This window comes from Anser cygnoides, chromosome 12, assembly GCF_040182565.1.
Source record: "Anser cygnoides isolate HZ-2024a breed goose chromosome 12, Taihu_goose_T2T_genome, whole genome shotgun sequence".
In the NCBI taxonomy this organism is placed as follows: Eukaryota; Metazoa; Chordata; class Aves; order Anseriformes; family Anatidae; genus Anser; species Anser cygnoides.
The window spans coordinates 18016355-18037406 of NC_089884.1; the positions used below are offsets into that span (position 1 = coordinate 18016355).

A 21052-nucleotide genomic window follows, 5' to 3' on the forward strand; every position below is an offset into this window, starting at 1 on the left:
CACAAATTCTAGATGACAGGATTGTGTTCTTGAACATATTTGCCTTGTGGTTTTGTATTTACCCATGTAGATTCAGATCACTTTACTGACAAGGTGGAAAACAATGAGCCCCAGTATGATTTGGAATGTTCTAATTCAAAGTCCTTCCAAAGCAGCATTTGGTTAAAGTTCTAGGTCCTGGTCTTACTGGACAACAGATCAAGTTTTTGGTAGGTGCCGCGCAGATTTTAATTTTAAATAAAGGCATCAATCAATCAATGTGACACATTTTTTAGTACAAAATGATTGCAAGAAGCATACTGCTCTCCAAAATAGAACTGGCTTTACATTTGCCCAGAGTAAAGAGCCCAGGGGAAGTAGTGCAGAATGACAAATGGTACTAAGAGTTTGGGGGAAAAATAAATAATCACAGGCACCATCAAAATTGTTCCTTCACTCACAGCACTTCAGAGATAGCACCTCTTTGGTATGTCAGGCAAACATGCTGCAAATCCTAAACTGCTTGAATGATTCCCTCCTTCCCAAGTAACGTGTGTGCTGCTTGTCAGATTGATTTTTCAGTAGCAAAAAAATACCTGGGAACAAAAAGTATATATATATATATATAAACAAAAATATATATATACTAAAATATATGTACAAAAACAACAAATTCAAAAAAATATATATATATATTTTAGTGAGTAATTTAGCATCCTTGAAAACTCTCGGGTTGCATCAGAAGTGTCATGTATTCTGAACATATGACCACCCTAGTTCAGGGGTATATATGTAAAATACTAAATGAGACTGGCTGAAATTTGTTATTCAACCTTTTTTAGTGCAAATTTCCTCTTTTGGGGAGCAAAAAATCTCAAACTTTTGGACATTTTTTGTTTACAATACAAAAAGTTAATAACCTAGAAAATAATGTCTGCACAAAACTGGAAAAGATGGAATTTTGTCTGAGAATTCTTTCTCCTTCCAGTTTCCATTGATTTTATTTGAGGAACCAAAATATATTTCCCAATTCTCTCTCCAATTAAGCTCTTAATTGTCTCTTTTTCTCACTAAACACATTCCATTTTTTTTCCAAAATTAATTAATTCTAAGTGCCTCAACACTTCCAAACTGCAGTGAATAGGGCTCTAGCACCCTTATCAGTTTGTAAATAAGTACATAATCTTTGATACAACATCCTGTTAGGGACATTTATAATGGACCAAGTTACAATTGCTGAAATAAAAACTTAATATTGGATAGTCTATGCTTGGTCACAAGGATGTTACCTGCCAGTTATCAGCCCCAGCTCTAGACCACAGAAAAAATCAAGTGCCCTACACTGAGGGAGAGGCAAGCACTATTCATTGAGAAGTCAAATGAAATGGAATCATAACCCCTAAAAGATCAGTTGTATTGTGGTACAGAAACTTTCCTGATTGTATCTCTACAAATTCTTTCCTTCCCAGCATAACCTGTTAAAATATACTACAATGTGTTGTTGATGCTGCTATTTCTGACAGATTATTAAAGACAGACAGAGCACCTTGATTAGCCTGTAATTTTGCTAGGGATGATCAGACTTTGTAGGCTGAACAATGACAGGACTTTCTTATCCTTTCTTTTTTAAAGAATACGCACTGCAGCTGAAAATAAAATGCCCACCCTCACTTTGTACTTACAATTCAGCTGATGAAAAAAAGCAGGACATAATCTTTGACGCAAAATCTTCTGTTAAGAACATCCTCTTCTCCCTTCTACCCCAAACACTAAAAGACATCCAAGGAAGATGCAGTCAAGAATAAGCCACTCCAACTCCATTTCGTAGCTGTGCATTTCAGAGATAAGTCCTTTTTTGGGCAGATGAACTAAAGCGACGCATTCATTCTATTTCTACCTCTATAAAGTCACCCATAACGTTCATCACAATAAGACCAAAATCCCAGTTAATTCCTACATGGGTAAGTTTCTGCAGATGCATGCCAACATTCAGGATATATCCTGAGAAATGTGACTCCCTTCATTAGCTGTTTACTCTAGCGAACGTAAGTGGAGAATTCGTGCTTCAAAACACTCTGCTTGGTACCAAAAAAAAAATCATTTTACTGAATGTGAGCAAATTTCCATTAGTTTTCCTCTCATTTAGTCACAGCTGAAAGCAAAAAAGACCTGGAGAAAGTTGGGAATGGGCTGATCCTTGCAGGCAGAAATCGAACTAGGGTTAATTAAAGAAACGCAATGACAGGATTTTACATTGAATTTTAGCATTGCATCTTTGAGTATGTGAAAGAAGCAGTTAAAGAACAATTGAAGGCAGTAAAAAGAAGCCCAAAGTGAACAGAGAGGTGTTTGTGACATGATCTGAGAAGAGTTAAGAGTAAGAGTTTTAGAGTGGAGGGCTGGCTGGAAGAGGGCCTGGATCTCAGTCCTGTTGTTAATCCCAGCTGTGCTCAGGCAAACAGGCCCCTGTGCGTATTCTTTGTAACTAAACAGACTTGTCCCAGAGAAATACTTCAGTCCATAGTCAAGTTCTCCTCCCAACAGAAACAAGCTAAAATTGGCGAGCCCCTTAGGTCAAAAAGGGATTAGTGGTGTTAGCAATGAGATCTGAAGTATAAGCACAGAAATTTCAAGTTGCTATTCCTGCTAAACTGAAGTGCAAGCTCTGGCAGTTGTTCAGCTCAACGTCAAACTCAAATGAATGGCTCAGAAGATGGTCAGAAAGGGCAGGAGTTTTTTTAGAAGTCGGCTAGTCTGATCTAGCACCAACGATGTTGCAATTTTTTTTCTCCTCCAGAACCTGAATCATTCTGATTCAGGACCAGCCCTTGATATGCTTGAACCAGCCAGCACAGGGCATAGCTGGCCACAGCACAGCTGAGAGGTAGGAGTCAGGAGGGAAGGAAGAGACCTCACTTGAACTGGCAAAGGACTTGAGGAAACTTGTATTTTTGGCATATTCAAATTCTTATAAGGTCTTCCAGGATAAACAGGCAATGAACCAGTTTATACACACTCAGATGCATCTGGACTTGCAGATCAAGATCAGGGGGGAAAAAGAAGCAAAAGTCATTCCAAAAGGCTGTGGATTTGGCCACAGAACTTGAATGTTTCCCCTTCCCATTCAGCAGCCCACCAAACAGGAAGGCAATTGGAACTGAAAGTGATGCCAGCTGATTGCTGAGAGCTGAGGCAGTGCAGCTCAGAACCTGATCTGTATTTTGGGAAAGAGGAAGTTCTGAGGCGTTTGAGATATTTTTGTGCAATTAGCAAAATCAATCAATTCAGTCAGTAGAAAAAAAGGTAAATGGGAACTGTGAAAACATTCAATGAGGTCGTTAAACCTGGTTGCATAAAAAAATCAGCCCTAAAAGAACAGGTCAAGTCTTCAGGTAATCATAGACACACAGAACTTTGACAGCTATAGGAGGCTTAATTTGTGAGTTTGCCAGAAAATGTCATCATAGGTTGGATGAGAAAGAGAAATCCTTTCAGTGGCCAGCAAATTGTGATTTGGCAATTTTAGCGTTCATCCATCCCTTCCATACAAATATACATTCAAATGCGCACACACACGCAGACAGCTCCTTTTCCAGCCTACCCATGTTCAAAGTTTCTACAGATCGAGACCAGAGCCCAGTGACGGAGGGCAAGCAGGCAACAGAATTAAGAGTGGTGCTTACCTAGAGTCAATGTTCACATTCTGTATTCCTGTACCTGCTGGTGATGGATTTTAGATCATTGGGGCATTTCTATTTGTATTTTCATGAGAGCAAATTTTTGATCTGGACAAACCATGCGTTGCTGCCATAGCATTATAGATTTAAAACACAAGCTGGTTTACATATAAGGATGGCAATAATGCTTTGTCCATTATCACTAGGTTGAGAAATTAACAGCAAATGCTATCCCAGCCAAAACAATTGTAAGGTTAAGTCATCCAAACAAAACTCCATAAGACAAAAAACAGATGGCTCCTTGTGCATCTGTTAACTCCTGCTAATATTTAGGGTAAATATACATGAAAGAACTGGCTCATCAAAAACCATGAGTACACCCAGAATTTGTGCAACTGCAAATGTTCCTAATTCATTCCTTGGATTTGTTCTTTCAAGAACAGCCTATGGAGTACTCAAACCAAAGAGGCAATGTCACATCCAAATAATATGCCACAGTAAAGCGTCTCGGAAATGAAGCACTCCACTCCAATATGCAGTTCATCTTCAGATAATTATGTGTAATGCTTTTTCCACCACACAAGGAAATCCTGGTATTTCAAAAGGAAATAAGGTGCAGGATATGGAACTATATTATTACTGGTTACTACTGGACCTTTTAAGAGACTGAAACATTCCGGTTAAAGTTGTCACTCCTAGGGTCAGCTGAAGTTGGAAATGTGACAAACATCTACTTTGCATGTTAGTTTACATGGTACATTACTAAAGACTCTTCTAAATGACCAACAATGAATATTTCACAATATTGGAAATACAGGTAGAATGAGGTAAAAAAAGAGTGCAACAACAAATCCCAAAGCAGCCTGATTTGCACAGGTATGTTAGAGATGAACCTCTTCAGTTAAGTAAGAATTTTGCTTCATAATGAAGGTGAATGATACCACAACGGGGGAAAAAAAAAAAAAAAAAAAGTATTTTCCTCGTATTTTTCTGAGTATTACTGGTGAGAGGTACTAGAATTAATAGTGTAAGGTCACGTGAATAAACCAATTGCCAAAGCAATCTAAAGAAATACAAGAATATTACAGTCTTGACAAGGAAAAACAAACATACAAACAAACAAAACCCCAAAAACTTTTGACAAAGAGAATGTCTTGTCTGAGAAATTAAAGTAAAATTTGAAACTTTTTTCCAGTAATGTGAAATGTTATAACTATGTATGTTATTTTGGTACGTGTTCAGAATCCTTAATTTGAGACCAGATTTTGTTGAAGGTATGACCATAAAACTGAGGAAAAGACTCTTAGGAGGTCCTGATTTAAACTTGGAGAAAGTGATGAGAATTTGCCAAAATGCAAAGTGGAACCAAACCAGGTTATCAGTTGTGGAAAGAAAATGAGACAATGAATGCTACATTTATCACAATTTTATCAGAACATGCTGTGACAGGACAAAAGTGAAAATTCCTATGAAGAATACTCAAAATGCAATAAAAGTTTGCAGAAGGCACTACACACAATATTACAAAAGAATAGGAGACAATTCCAGTCTACATAGGGTTGACCCTATGAAAAAGGCTAACATGACACCTCAAGCTACCATAAAAATCTGAAGACAAAACTCTGTGGTGAATAAAAGCAGAATATATACTACTGAAACGATTTTTACTCTGTTTGTACATGTCACAAAGAAAATAATAATCATAATTCTTTCAGAGGGAGCATTCCTGACTATACTAGGGCTGCACTCATTTCAGTAACTCTCTCACTGAAAGAGGTTAAACCACAGAAAGACCAGAGTCTATGAAGAAATAAAACCAAAGACTACGGAAGAAAAAAATAAAAATAAATAAATAAATAAACAACCACAGAAATAGAAACTAACACACAGAGCACACTCCCAAAGATGAAAAACTAAAAATGGGGAAAAGAACAAAAACATTTAAAAAAAGAGAATAAGAATCAATATCTGAAGTTTGACACACGAATGTACTCAACATATCTATACCATACATCTAAAGTCTGCATAGATTACCTGTATATGCTATAAGAATATGGTAATGTGCCACAGTTTGATTTTTATGAGTGTTTTACGAGATGATGATTTTATATTGAGTCCAGAGTGTCCTAAATGGTCTCGTAGAAAGTGCTTTTACTATTGTTCTAAGAATTCTTGAAAAAGCTCGAGTCAAAGTCAGATCCCTATTTAGCATTTTTAAATTATGAAGTTGTACCTTTGAAACTAGGGAATATGACTAGATGAAAAGTTGCTCAATAGGAAGTTCACAATATAAACTTAAGCGTAAGCAGTGTATATTGCTACGGACAGTGTAAATTCCTATGAAATACCAAGAAAAATGAGCCAGAAAAAGTACTGTGAAAAAGATTCACATTAGCAAAAGTTTCCATACCTTTCAAATGGTAAAGATATATCTAAAGGCAAAAACCAGGCATTAAAGCTGGAATCTCTTTTGAAGATGTTTGCTCATACTATAACGTGATCGCTAAATGAAGATAGACCTGCAGCAAAAATAAGTTACAGTCTCCTTTCACAAAGGAGAGGGAAAACCAGATTTCAGTTCAGAATTTCCAACTTCCAAAAGAAACTGGAGTGGAAGTGCCCTGATTTGCTAGTCCCAAATCCTGAGCAAACACTTCTAGGACACCTCCTAGGACACTTAACACTTTTCTGTCTTTAACACACGCATTCACACAGCCTCAAAAAAAAAATCATAGAATGCTACAAATTTGACCCTTTATCAAGGGACCCATGGGCTAACTCCTCCCAGTATCTGCTTCCAGTCAAGTCACCCTCATTCTCTTCTCATTTTCAAAGCTTTCCCACTTAGCCATACGAAATGACAGCAGGGTTTTACAGAGTTCTGATTCTGCCTTGTTTTCACCACAGGAAAAACAAACAAAAACATGCTATGCATAACTGGGACCTAACACACCCTTTTAGCACAGCTCCATACAAAATTCATCATCCTGCCACGATGATATCTTGTCCTACCTACATTTACTATATTCCTCAACTGCAGTAACATCTGTGAGTCCCAACAAAGCCCAGATATTATTCCAAACAGCTTCAGATAGTAAAACATGGAGCAGGATCTTGTCGTGCCACAGAGCATGATGGAGAGAAAAGGCAAGCCAGTTATGGAGCTAAATGGTAAAGAACAGTTGCCTGCATTGAAGAACTGTGCTATGAGATAACCTCAATTAACTCTGTTACTATCTTATTCAGGAGGAAGGTCTATACAAGTGCCAAAGTTATATGGAAAATATTGTTAATGTTACCTGAGCCAGTTAAGAGCCTGAAGTGCATTAGGGTGAAAATATTATACTGGATTCAATTGGGTATAACATGCATAAGATGAAACAGTGAGCAGCATCACAGCAGTAACATTGGTCAGAATCCAGGTATTCACCAGAACTGCATATAACAAATGGAAAATATTAGCTAGTGATCAGATAGTGGTTACTTCTCAGACCAGAATTAGATCTGTAATTTATAAGTGGCTGGATTCCTCAAGTAGCTTACTAAATTTGTACTTGGAAATATATTATTCACACTTAACTGAAGTATTAACCATACAGAAGATTTCATAAAACCACAAAGCATCCAGTTATCGTTGCTGGACACTTACCAAGCTTGAAAGCAATTCAGCAAAATTTTGATATCCACAAAACATTAAAACTCTAGATGACTGATTCTTCAGTGTACCCAGCCAGTGGCAGTCTGTGACTGTGGGAGAATAATAACTAGTGTTGAGAGGATGGTCAGACCAGATACACTCACTGGCAGATTATATGTGATGATATAAAGACTAACAAAATTGGAAAATATCTCTGTTCACTCTGATGGCTTTTCTGAGTTTGGAGGGTGTTTGTATGATGAAAATAATTCCAATATTAATGCAGAATTGTGAGTGCATTTTCCATTCAAAAATAATCTGTGTAATAGCTCTTAAGAAAGTCTACCTGATGATCCTGTTGAGGGTCAGAACAGCTTATCAGTTCTTAGAACTGTAAAGATAATATTAAGCATGCAAAGAAGCAGCTACGGATCTACACAAAGCCACTCAGCAAATCAAAAGGCTCCCCTGCTATTTTACACTGCACACAAGCAGCTTTATCTCCTGCTCTGTATACACTTGACAGCTACTTACATGAACTTTAACACTGGGAACACAACCTTAAGATGGTATTTTTTAGAGCAGTATTTGTTCATGCTGTTGTCCCCAAGTTTCTCTGGCAACCTACTCCGGGTTTTCTAGTTTTACACATGAAAGAGGCAAAGGAAGAATCTCCAGTACTCTCTGACAATGAGATCAGAACAGTGAAAACTGAAGTCCACGCTTTGGGTTGGGGACAAGCTCAGAACTACAGTGATACAAGAAAGGCCCACCACATGGTGAGTGAGTAGAGCAAGTATAAAAGCACCTATAAAATAAGCCAACAATTTAACCTTCCTCTTGAAACCTGAAGATGAATATTACAAAAATTATTAGATATGGAGGACATACACTTCAAAGCAAAAGCTCTTCTTGTGCCTCTAATGCAAGAATATCAATGTTTCAGCTCTCTGAATGTGAACTGATAACCCAGTTAAAGAATGTTACAAGCTGCAGTTGAGCAACTGCCCAACTCCATGTTATTTTCTGACCAGCTTCTCTTTCCCTACTCTAGAGCAAACATAGTTGACACAGCCAAATATGTAGAACACTGACAAAAACAAAAAACAAACAACAACAACAAAAAAACACACAACAAAAATCCGAACAAATCAAAACAAAAATTGTGGCTCCATACCTGCAGGGGAGCCCTATCGTGTATTCTCTTGCAGCCAGACTTGGTTATGAAACAAATTCAAGTTTGGGCAAATTGCTGTAGCAGAGAGGTGCTGCATGCAGCAGCCATGGTGTTCTGTCAAGGCTGGGCTGCAAGGAGGGTGGAAGTTAATAGGGTCACTTCATTTCATTTGGGCAATGAGAGACCACAAAAAAAGGATCAAATGTTCATCTGGAAGAAAATCAGTAAGAAGGGGATCAGACAGATGTAAAAAGCTAAGACTGGTAGTATTGATCTTGTGACTTGAGGAAGCACAGATTGCAATACCTACAAACTTGCAAAATAAAAGCTTTATGAACTAAAATCTTTATGATACTACAAATTAATTTCTATAGTTTGTGAACTACAATAAGGTAGTGAGCCAGGTAAAAGAAAAATACCTCTAACATATAGACTATATTTAAATTAGATGTTCCTTTCAAGTGAATACCTATATAATATGCCTACACTGCACATGCTGGAATAATGGTGATTTTTTTTTTTAAGTACAATATTTGAGGGGTGAACAATATTTAGGAAACTAATAAGCATAAATTACTTTTGAAATATATGGGGAAATACTGAAAGTGCATGAAATATACACAACACTAGTATAACAATCTAACTGGTATAAACCACCATACAGGTTTAAGACTAAGAACAAAACACATTCCTCTTTTCTTGACTTTTTTTTTTTTTCCCCATGGAAAAATGTGTGTTTTTGTGTTTACACTTGCAGAACCTTGACTAGCTTAGGGCATCTCTATCACTGAAGCAGAGCAGAGTTCAAGCAGCTGTCCAATGAGGTAAGAATGAGTGCCGTGATAGGGGATTTGCAGGCAGGACAGGAGCCTCATCTTGGTAGTCTGGAAAGAGAAGGTCTAATGAAAGGAAAAGGAATTTAATTTCAATATTACGAAGAGATGGAGCAAGGAAACAAAGGAAAAGGTCCTAATGTCTTCCTGGTATGCTTACTAAAGTCTAATTTTGGCAAACACATTCAGTTAGAAATCTCTCAGTAGACACACTGTCATAAACAGTTATTACTCTTAAGTTACTGGAGGGAACAGAGTGGTCTCCTCAGTCAGGGAATCCCCAGCTGTGCACATCAAAACACAAGACTGAGAGTATCTGGTCCCTAGTTCTACATGAACACAAGGATGTAACTGCCATTTAAATTGCTAGACTAGAACAACAATAACAAAAGAGTAGACCTAAACCAGAAGAAGAAATTAACAGTGCATGGAAACTGAAGGTAGAAAGCTCCCTATTTTTTTATTTTTTATTTTTTATTTTTTTCCTGGCCCTAACAACTATTTTGAAGCTAAAATTTCTTAAACTTGTGAATGAGATTGAAGAGATAGAAAGGGAGGTACTTTCTGCAATAGCAGTGATTTGAACTTAGTTCCTTCTAATTTGATCATCACAGAATTATTTAATAATCTGCATTGGGAGGGACTCTGGAGGTCGTCTAGTTCAAACCCCTTCTCAAAGAAGGGCTAACTTCAAAGTCAGATCACGTTGCTGTGGGCCTTGTCCAGTTAAGTTTTGAACATCTCCAAGGACAGACATTTCACAGCATGTCTGGTAACCAGTTCCAGTGATTAACCACCCTTACTGTAATTTTTCCCCCTTATATCTGTTTGGAATTTCCCTTGGTGCACCCTATGACCACTGCCTCTCAACCTTTCAATGTGCACCTCTGGAAAGAGCCTGATAAGGATTAAGAGTGTAGGATCTGCAACCCTTTGTCAAGCTGGTGATTCAGTCGCAAGTTTCTAAGCACTAGGAAGAACAAGGCATGCACTGATCTATCTCCATCATCCTTGCTTCCAATATGTGGATGTTTAGGGACTTCTTGAGTTAGAGTCTACAACCTAGCAGTGGTGTTTAATCAGCCACAGATTTAATACTTTCTTGAATTTATTTTGATCTCCACAAAATTCTATTATGATAAGTGCTGTAGTTGAATTATAAATTATGAAAATGCTTCACTGACTTGAAGTAAAACAAACCAAGGTCTCCCAGTTTTAGCAATATTGCTTAAATACTGTCATGGAAGTGAGTGAGACTAAGATGCATGATTCTGCTAGCTGATTTATATGACTGCAGTGGCAACAGATCTTGAAGATGTTTTTAAACTTCCCAGTGCAGGGAAACTATTGAGATAGCAAATGTTAGCATCCTTTGAGAATTTCTCTGCATAATCAAATTTACCATCAGAACTATCCCAGTGAAGTTTTTCCACTAGACTTTTAGTGGTGCAATTTCCCATGTGAAGACATTCTAAAACAGGCCAGGTCACCCAGGGTTTACAGCAATTTAGCTATCATAATATGTTATAGATTAGCTGGTAAATCTATACATGCACAAGAGCATTGACTGCAAAAAGACAAAGAAAGAAGTTTGGAAATAGAGATATTTTTTTTTCCCCCTAAAAGACAACTCCCACTGTAAAGATCAAAGGCAAATTGCAAAGTTGTTTTCAAGAGAAACATAGCTGTGCCAGTCTAAAACTAAAAATTAAATACTGCGGTGTTACCACTAGTCAATTTAAAATGCTGTATGTTTTCTTCTGTATTCCTGCCCAAATCACTGCTGACCAGAACACTGAACCTTAAAATAGAAATCTCTATTTGTTAAAATTATGCTTTTAACTAATGCTGACTTTAACTACCATGGCTGCTCGCCATTCTGTCTGATGCCACCATCCCTCCATCCCTTTCTGAGAGTTGAAGCATTGTCATAATAGCCAGAGAAAGAAAAAACATCAGATTTCAGTCATAATATCATGTGTCTTACCAAATTCGCAATTTTTTCTTCTATGTTCCAGAAAAATGAGTCAATACTGACTGTTCATACCTGTGTGCTGAACTGACTCTTACCCTCTTCTTCGCTTTCTCCTCTTTTTATAGACTTTCTAATAAACACCTTAAAAACTCACTATTGTGATCCTTACCTCCACTTTTGTTTCAGTATCAAGTCATTCTATTTGTTTTACTCCCTTTGTAGTAGCAAACTGCCCTTTGTGGAAACTGAGCCTGGTTAAGAATTCCCTTTTGCTGCAAATCCGAATGGAATTCTTAGCAGTACAAGACGTCACACACCGTGCTAGACTGTTTGCTCCCATATCTCACTCAAAGGCACAGGGCTTCATTCTGATTTACACACTTCAAATAAGATCAGAATCAGGCCAACAGTTCCTGCCAAAAGAGCACACAAACTGAAAGCTACAGAAGATGAAACAGACTCACTCCAAGAGATTCAGAGAACGAAAGTAGCAAAAACCTTTTAAACTTTTTTTGTATTTGCAAGGATTGATGCTAGCTTGTGAGGGGTATTCATAGGCCCTGTGCAAGCAGGGAGATTTTCAGAGGTATTAGGAAAGCAAACAGATGCATGAATTAGTTAAAAAAATAAATTACAATTAAAATTTTTAAATATTACTCTGCTTCAAATAATATAATTCTGTTCCTATTTCATGATGCAATTGAGCCTATGTGTTTAGAAACCTCAGAACTACTCTCTGTGCAGAGAAGTTACAGTCTGAAGAAGAGCTGACCAGATAATGACTCCCTTGATTTCGTTGTCATTACTGTTACATCTGTCCTTCTGACTTGTATCTTCCCCTTGGTAATTGACCATACAAGAACTAAAGCAAGAAGCATTCAAAATTTGCAGTGCAGTCTGGTTCCAAACACAGCTGTGAGATGTGTGGAGGCAGCTAGCTCCCCTCCCAACTCGCTCTTGTAAGGATGGGGAACATTCTGCAGACAGCAAGTTGGGCTCATGCCTAGCCCTGTTGAGTCTTAAACTCAACAGCTCCCATCCTAAAGAATTCTATCCCACACCCCCAAAACCCCACCCAATAGTTTTACCGCCCTTACCCTTTGTATATTCTGTTATAGCATATGGCCACAAAGTCGGCAAAAATGCATTTTCAGGGCTTAGCCCACCCCCAGTTCATACTGCAAATCTTATGCCCATGTTAATAGTCTGTCTCAGCCAAAAGTCTGTACTTTGGGGAGGGACAGGAAAAATTAATGTCTGTGCAGGTTACACAACAGTAGTAAATCAGTTCTAAGATCATAAGCTTTGTTTGATCGTAAAATATATATATAAAAAAAAAAAGTAAAAGGCAGGCATCAGAGCAGGAAATGATGCCTATAGTCACTGAAGCATGCCTGGTATTTTAGCAAGGATTCAAGCTACCAAGTCTGGATGGACTGGGCACAAGCAAATCATACATGATACAAATTAGTCTGTCAAGAGACAACACAAGCCAACTCTTCCCAAATATATGAATGCTCTAATTCAAAATTGCAGCTGGGTTAATAGGCATTGGGAAAGTCAGCATGAGTCACAGGGTTCAGTAGGCTTTAACAACTCTACATGTCACAGTGTAGACATAATCCCAGAATCTCACTGTGCAGTTCCTGGACAGCTGGAGAAAGACTTTGGAGAGAAATACGATATGCTTTCTTTCCAAAAGCCAAGGCCCTACTCCTTTGATACATCCCTCTAGGCAATGGAAAAAATCATGATCTGATCTCGGTTCACATAGTTAGAGCTATTGTAAATAAGCTGTGCAGGACAAGCGCACTCTACAGTTGGACCAGTACACATACCTCAGTATGTACCCTGGCTGCAAACGGAGAAACAACTTAGATGCACACCATCCTAAGGAGCTGCAGGGCCTGTCTGGAATAATTGCACTACCAGAACTGAAGGGTATGGAACAGAATTCTCATGCTCCACAGCATGGCACAGATTTGGTAGATTAACTAAAAAATTATAGCTAAGTTGGTTTCGTGTGATGTTGCTTCTCACTCTGAAATCTGAAAACGAAAAGCGTCTCACTTTGCTTGTTTTCACCAAGAAATGAAAGTTGCATGTGTCTGTTGCAAAATAACAGGCCTTGATTTACTCCACGGCAGAACCACAGAGAATGTATAGATATTACTTTTTCCTATACCCCACAAATGGCTTCTTTTTCTAGATGCAAAGCACATATTGCTTTCAAAGCAACATAAATTGCATGACATAAAGCATGCCGAGCTTTAAAAAAAACTAAATGTGTTTATAAAATAAGAGATGGATGATACTCATGTATTAAAAACTGATCATTAAAGTTAGTTTCTGTTTATTTCTGGTGATTATGTTCATCCTGAAGTGTTTTTGTGGTATTTGTTGAAATTGATTGCAATGCAATACTTGCTAAGCTACAGTACATCTTTCTGTATGAACCAATTGCACATTATTTTTTCTAATTTCCACATGCAGGACAAAAGTAAAATAAATAAATAAATAAATAAAAATCTTGTCTCATAGCCTTTTGTTCAGTTTCAAAATGACTCCGAATAACACAAGTCATTGATCGATCACCTTACGGTATAACAAGGCACTGTCATTTCATGCTGTCCATATGTGGATACTGTCAGATAAGTTTAACTGCTGTTCTACTAGCAGCTTTTTAGATGATGTATTGTCCTGTAGCCCTTGGGTTTGTTTTGGTTTGGTTTTCAAACATAGGCAGTGTTCCACTGCCAGCAGCAGGCCCCCGGGTATTTTGCCCTCGGAACGTCCTCCATCAGTTAAAATTTTGATAATCCTACTTTACAGGGCTGAACTGTTGGATTTTTGCAAATGTGCCTGCAAAAAAACAGCCAAGTGTTTTGGAGAGGAATCCAGAAGCATTTTATCAGGCAAAACTTCCATTGATTTCCATGGGAGTCCTGTCGGAGTAAGAACTGAGTCAAGACTTCAAGACTTGGCACATTATCAATCCCAGCAAATGACGGGCGAGAGCTGATGTCTAACGCATGTTCTAGGGAGGAAACAACTTGGCTCAGGGACCATATTTAAAACATCACATACTGTAGTTTAAGCTCTGTAAGAAGTGAGAAGAACAAAGCTTAATTTAGTCTCTAAACACCCAAGTCAGAGTTCAAATATAGTGCAAATATTCTTTACATATCTCAGCAAGTCTAGCGGCGCTCTTACTGTAAAAAGCAAGAACAATGGACAAAAAGTAGTCAGGTCTTAATGCAAAACAAGCCTCATTTATACATAAATGCCTAGGGGAAGCATCACAATGCATTTATTTATCTATTTATTTTCATAAGCTATTGACAACTAGAGAGTCCATGTCTGCAGCATGACATTATTAGTTAAGAAACACTAACAGAATAAGAAAAGCAGTGTTTCATACAGCTTTTCTAGCTCTTCTTTTTCCTTGAATTTCTCCAAAACAGAGCCTCTTCTCTGTCTTGCCTGGCTTTGTCGGGGAGCCTGAAATTTGTCATCTCACAACCAAAGAAAAAAGTCAAAGAAGAGAGATGAAGGAGTTTACTATACAGCTATTTCTAAGTGCTAATAACCATAATTATGAATCTGTCCAGCAGATTTCATTTGCAGTGTACCAGCTTGCCTTACAAAGACAATTTTTTCAGCATATTTCATTAAAACAAATATCATTATAACAAATAAAGTAAGTTCAGGAATGGGGTTTCTAACTCAGTCACCATGTCTGCTCCATCATAGGTGACACTTTCCTAATGTGCCTGATGTTGCAGATTAGACCAAGGGCCGGTAGTTAACTGGGTGTCTGCCTGAGATGCAGCAGAATAAGAAACTGCAAAAAACCTTTGCAGAAGACATATTACGACCTCCTTCTCAAACTTCTTCATACAGGATATTGCTCTGATGAAGGAGAAGGCTATAGGCCATGAAAACTCAAGTGTTTGGAAATACATTGTCCTGGAGACTTAAATCTCCAACTCTTCTATGAGGACTTACCTTTCTTACCTTTCAGGGTGAATTCCACAAAGGGGTTATATCATATACCTTCAGGTAGTATAGGCAGAACACTAAAGCATGACAATTGTGTGCACTAACACGGAGCAGTGCTGTGCTATCACAAAGGCCTGTATGCAGAATACTGTGAAACATGTTCAGGGCATTACAGACAGAGAGAGAGGTAGAAACAGCTTTCAAAGTCTTGCTGACCAGGTGCTGGCAAATGAAAACCAGGTGTTGTCTAGAGTTGTTTCTAGGGAAACCTCAAAATCTGGGTTGCACTCAAAACAGGAAAGATTTTTGTACTTTATTGGTTTGACTGACTGACTCTTTTAGTAAGCACACTGCTTTTAGCAAAACACCTTTCTGCCTGCACAACCATTTGGTTTTTAGTTGAAACATTTTCCCTCACTCCAAAGACTTAAATGGTGACCTTTGCAACAGACTAAAATCATATACAACCCCTTTATACAAATACTTTTTGACAAGGAAATTGGTACTGTAATGAATTTCACAGTGTGTGAACTGGACAAACACCTCCAACGCATATTAAGATGCACCTTGACCATCAAATCACACTCTCTCTTAAAGCAGGGGCTTGAGTTGGTGACAAACCAAGTGTGCCAGTTGAGCCTTCTCAGAACTCCTAATGGCACACAGAATCCTCACAAATTGTCTGGCTGTAATATAAAGCCTTATAATTCATACTTGTTAAACAGTTGGTTTTCCTTCTCTTTCAGTAACTAGGTAACAGCCTATAGGAGAGGTGAGTCCATTGGATAATAAAAGAGGAAAATACTTTCTGAGCATGGCTAGTGTATATCCATTGAAGTCTAATGAGACTGCAAAAGCTTAAGCAGCTTTGATTATTACAATTCTGTTTGCATGACCTAAAGTGAGGCTTAAAAAATTCTTCATACTTGTAGATACTAATTTGAATGTGTTATCACTTCTTTTCCACTTACAAATGATGTAGTAACCTTTCTTTTTTCCTCCTCTGTAGATCTGGAACAAAAATCCATCTGTTTAAAAGAGTTTCCGTTTGCACGTGAAAATTGTTCTGCCTCTCAAAGACACTTTTCACCATATCTTTCACAGCTTCAAGCTCAGCTGCTTTCATTCCATATGGCCATACTTCTACCCTACAAGCTAAAAACCCTGTTTGTCCTGCCTCTTGTCACACTTTATAGGAGAAGGCAATGGGGGAAGAGAATTAGCTGGAGGAACGTAGGCATGGAAGAGAAGCAGGCAAACTATAATGAAAGCTGTCTGGGTTAGTGAAAGGCCTTGATAAACAGAACAGTTGGAGATAACATCTACATTGTGTATCCTGGCTTGGATGTTTGGTCAATGGTGACTTCCTTTTTAAATTAAAAAATACAGACAGCAGAGGAAAAATTATAGTAAAATCTCATGTTTCGTAAAATCACGCCATACATTTCCTGCAGCTTGTGATTTCAGAGCTCCTACAATCAGGCAGCTGGGAAGTGTACATAGGAGCCTTTAGGGACTCAGAAGACACTCAGCACTCTGGCTGGCAGCTAGCTTGAAGAAATCATGGATATACTGTAACGTACAGCAGAGTGTGTCAGCACTAATTGTGGAAAAAAAGATAATAACTATGATTTCTGCACTGTTAGGATTGCTACCTTGTTGCTACACATAATTGGTATTCATTCATATACTGAAGATGCTGACCTTGAGATCAAGATAATTCATTTGTAATGATTGAAACATTTAATTTTCCTTGATTTCAGTTGGAAATTCCAGGTTTAGCTATATTGGGATCTAAATATTTGTCTTTCTGAGCCACGCATTATAGCCATCACAATTCAGACAGTACAGATTCAAGCAGTACTGCAGAAAAATGTCTCCATTCAAACAGAGCTTTGGCTAAGTGGTAGCTCTCTATTCTTTCAACCCTTCCCTCTCTCATTAATCTTGCAAGAATGTAGCTACATCCTGCAGAGACTTACTCACATACATAGTCCTCATGTTCCAGGGAATAAATGCTCTCAAGAACATGCTCCTAGCCCTAGGAGCGCTATATGCCAACGTTGCCTTAAAAATACTTGAAATTCTCCAGTAACTAGACAGTTGAATGTCTGTGTGTCTTGAAATGATGTGAATTGCAAAGAACGAAACAAGAGTAGACCTGTCAAAAGAAGAATAAATAAAAGTGCAAACATTAAAGTTTCTACAGGCATTATTAACTCAGACTCCCTGTATATCATGTGATATGTAATTTGGAAACATGCATAAAAATAAATGCTGTTTCTTTTTATTTTATTATTAAAAATAAAGCAGCCTATTGAGTACACGGTGATAAATGTGCTACTGGAATTTTTTGTCTGTAAGGGAAAGAACTACTGTGAAATTTAAATATATCTTAAAGATATGTGCACTTTCATAATAGTTATGTTAAGGGATGTTCCACCTCCTGCTGCTGCCACCATCTTTTAAGTCCAACAACTTGTTACTGAAACTTCTCCTTCAAACTTTGCTACTTCCTTTTCTCATTCTTCAGTTAGTCCTAGAGCAGTCCAAAATAGAGAGTCTTACCCCATGTGTAGGGCCATTTATGGCCCTTACGGCCATTCTGTAGAATAGAACTCGTTCTGTGTAATAATAATTTTATTAACATTTCTGTATGAGAGGCCACAGCCACACATCTTCAATTGTAGCAGAGCAAGGCAGCCATACTTGCAGATATTAGCACACCTGCTGAAATAATGGATCTCAATCGCTGATTACAAGAAGCTAGGGGAGCGGCACAGAACACTGCGTTCTGTCCATATGCCAGCCATTAGATGTTGAGCGCTAAAACCAGATGACTGCATCTCTGCAGCAAGCAAAGGCATCAGATCCCATGCCTGCAGGCTGAGTCTTTTACTATTTTATTTTATGAGACGGGAAAAAAAAAAAGTCTTTCTCTGTCAGTAACACAATTAACAGGAAACAAGGACCAACAGTAACACAGCAATGCCAGGACTGCTGATCCTCCTCCAAATTGTGAATCCATTTAGCACGTCCTAGAAGGCCCCACACAGATGAAACTCTTTGATATGTTTTTAACCTCTCTGAGAGCTGCACAGGTGCAGCCCATTTGGAAAGCAGGCAGCTCCCATTTTTCCACCAGGGGCAATGTTACTTTGAAATCATTCCATGAAGTCATTAGACTTGAGTTTGTTGTTATTGTTTTTAAAAGACATAATTTATTCATTTTTCTGCTTTCAGTTGCTTAAGAACTGCAGTGAATTAAAAAGCCATCTCTGAAACCCATTAAGGTGATTCACCAAGATTCAGTCTGCTTTGTTAAACAAATTGACTTAAGTCACTGTATTTATTACTAAAAGCAAAATAAGATAATGCAAAACAAAAATCCCACACACTCGGCCTACATGCTCTTTTCAAATCCTATGTCTGGAGATTAATCAAACCTCTCTGTTAAGCTGACTTGAGGAAATGGGAAGTGAAATAACTCACTAGTATATAAACACATTTTAGGGCAGTTTTAAGAAATTGGAAAATCTTGACAATGTAACATCAAAAATTATTACAATTGTAGGCTCATGGTTTGTTTGAAAAAACTTCATGTGGCTGCATAATCATCAAATCTATTTTCTGACATAAGAGAAGCAGTATGTCTGTTGCCTGACAGTCATCTTTTAAATTTAGATACTGATTTTCTTCATAGATAAAACACTGAAGACAAGCATAGCTCATATAAGTATGAAATAAATAAAGCTAAATATCTCACTGTTTGTTTGTCTGCAGCTATTTTGCTGAATACATAATTCACTCACTGAATCTATAGATATTACATCCAAAATAGACTGTTATGATCATCGTATTTGATCTCCTGGGTAACCTAGGCAAAACAACCTCAACCATTTATTTTTGCATCAAAACTATCATTTTCATTTGATCTACAGAACCTCTTTTAAAAAGATACCCACTCTTGATACAAAGACTTCAAGTGATGGAGAAACCAATGTGTTCCTAGGTAGACTGTTCCTATGGTTAATTTATCCTTCCTGTTAAAAATGGTCACGTTACTTCAAGTCTGAATTTCTGTAGCTCCAGCTTCTAAACACTAGACATTGTTATATCTTTTTCTGCTTATAAAGCTAGATTAAAGATGTCAGCAGTAATTGTGTGAGTTGATCTACAATAACACATAGCCTTTGGTGCCGACACTAATCAAGGTTAGGGGACTCCAGCAACATCTAGATACACAGCAGGAGGCAAAGGTTCAGCTAATTCAGAATTCTCTTGCCTTTGTGCTTTTGATGAAATTTTAATTCAGTTTGGGTGCAGGTCTATTTCATTTATTGTTTGGTGTTTGGGAACATTAAAGTGAACACTGAAAAAGAAAAAAAAAAAGACGTTGCTAGGTTTTGGTTAATATGGTGTTATTTACTTGCATGTATTAATACAAGAAAACTCAAAGCTATCTAGGGTCTCTTAAATGTTTATAAAATAGAGCAATTACTATTGTCAAAATGTATGAGCAATAATGCTTAAAATGTAAATATACATTTTACAATCTAATAGAAAGACATGAAGACTACTCTGAACAGCTGTAGACCAAGCTGATGTTTAGTGTAAGCTGGCAAACCTTGCCTCTTTACCTCAGCAGCAATTTTTGCCTAAATAAAATTATTTTAGTGGAAAATGGAGATTCCTTCTGTTTTTTAAAGGACTTTGTTTGAATAGTCTAAGTTCCTTCTCAAACAAACTGAAAATATGAAGGATGCTTAGATTTAGTTGTGTGTTGGGAAATTTAGAGATATTTGCTTGAAGATTTAGAGATTTGGTAACAAAAGGTGACATAAAATACACGACAAATGGATAAATACTGTCTCTCTAAAAAATAGTTTATATAGATTTAAGATTTCAAGCTCCTTTGGCCTACTTTCAAATGACCCACGTCTGTTTAAAATCTGGAAATAGGAGAACTGTCTTGGAAAAAACGTTTCTTTTAGAAAAATGCAAACAGAAAAACCAAAATACCGTCACTGTATGACATATTATGTTCTCTGGACTTTTATTAAGAAGAAATCAGCAATGACTCTATAATTAATGTTGAAACATGCATTTAAACAAACAGAATTCAGTCTTGCTGAAATACATGAATGATTGTATTTAGTCTCCAAACATGACATAGTAATTCTTCACTGGACAATCTGGAATACAGCTGTAGGGAGTGTGGAGAAGTTAGGAAGCACTTGGAGGGGGCAATTTGGAGGACATCAGGACTCAGTAAAATTGAGAAGGCCCTGTCTAAAAGCAAGACTTTTTAAATGGTCTTCTAAAGGGGGGGGGAATAAATGGTTGAGGTCCCCCCCATATTTGTACTCTATGCAAAGAAAAGACAAAATAACCCAGAAATTACACACTGAGTTCTTACTCTAGCAAAGTATAAAAATTCTATTTCTCTACAGCACTTCTCACTGTTAACCTTAAGCCATGAAGAACTCTGTCCCCCATACAAAGTGGTAACTTCAGCCACATACACAAACTGTCACAGGGAAAGGAGGTATTAAACTTGTTTATCAGGACTCGTGTTAAATATGGTTACAATATTCGGCACTGTACAACTCCCTTCATTGTCCACTCTTCAACACACTTGAACTTAACCTGAACCAAAAGGCTGTCCATATATGAATCATATACTTCCAAGCTTCAATCAACTTTCCCAACAAAGCGAAAACATACATTTCTGAACACAGAGCCTCCATGTGAGTCAAGGTTTGGGTGGAG

The 21052-nt window shown here is 37.6% G+C and overlaps 1 protein-coding gene across 1 annotated transcript in view; it reads right to left on the bottom strand.

Annotated features, from left to right (window-relative positions):
• NKD1 (NKD inhibitor of WNT signaling pathway 1) overlaps positions 1 to 21052 on the bottom strand; it is a 181556-nt gene that overhangs the window by 127141 nt on the left and 33363 nt on the right. The window contains exon 2 of the mRNA XM_048075372.2: positions 1662 to 1748. The gene's annotated coding sequence lies outside the window, so the exon portion shown is untranslated. The remainder of the gene's footprint in view (positions 1 to 1661; positions 1749 to 21052) is intronic.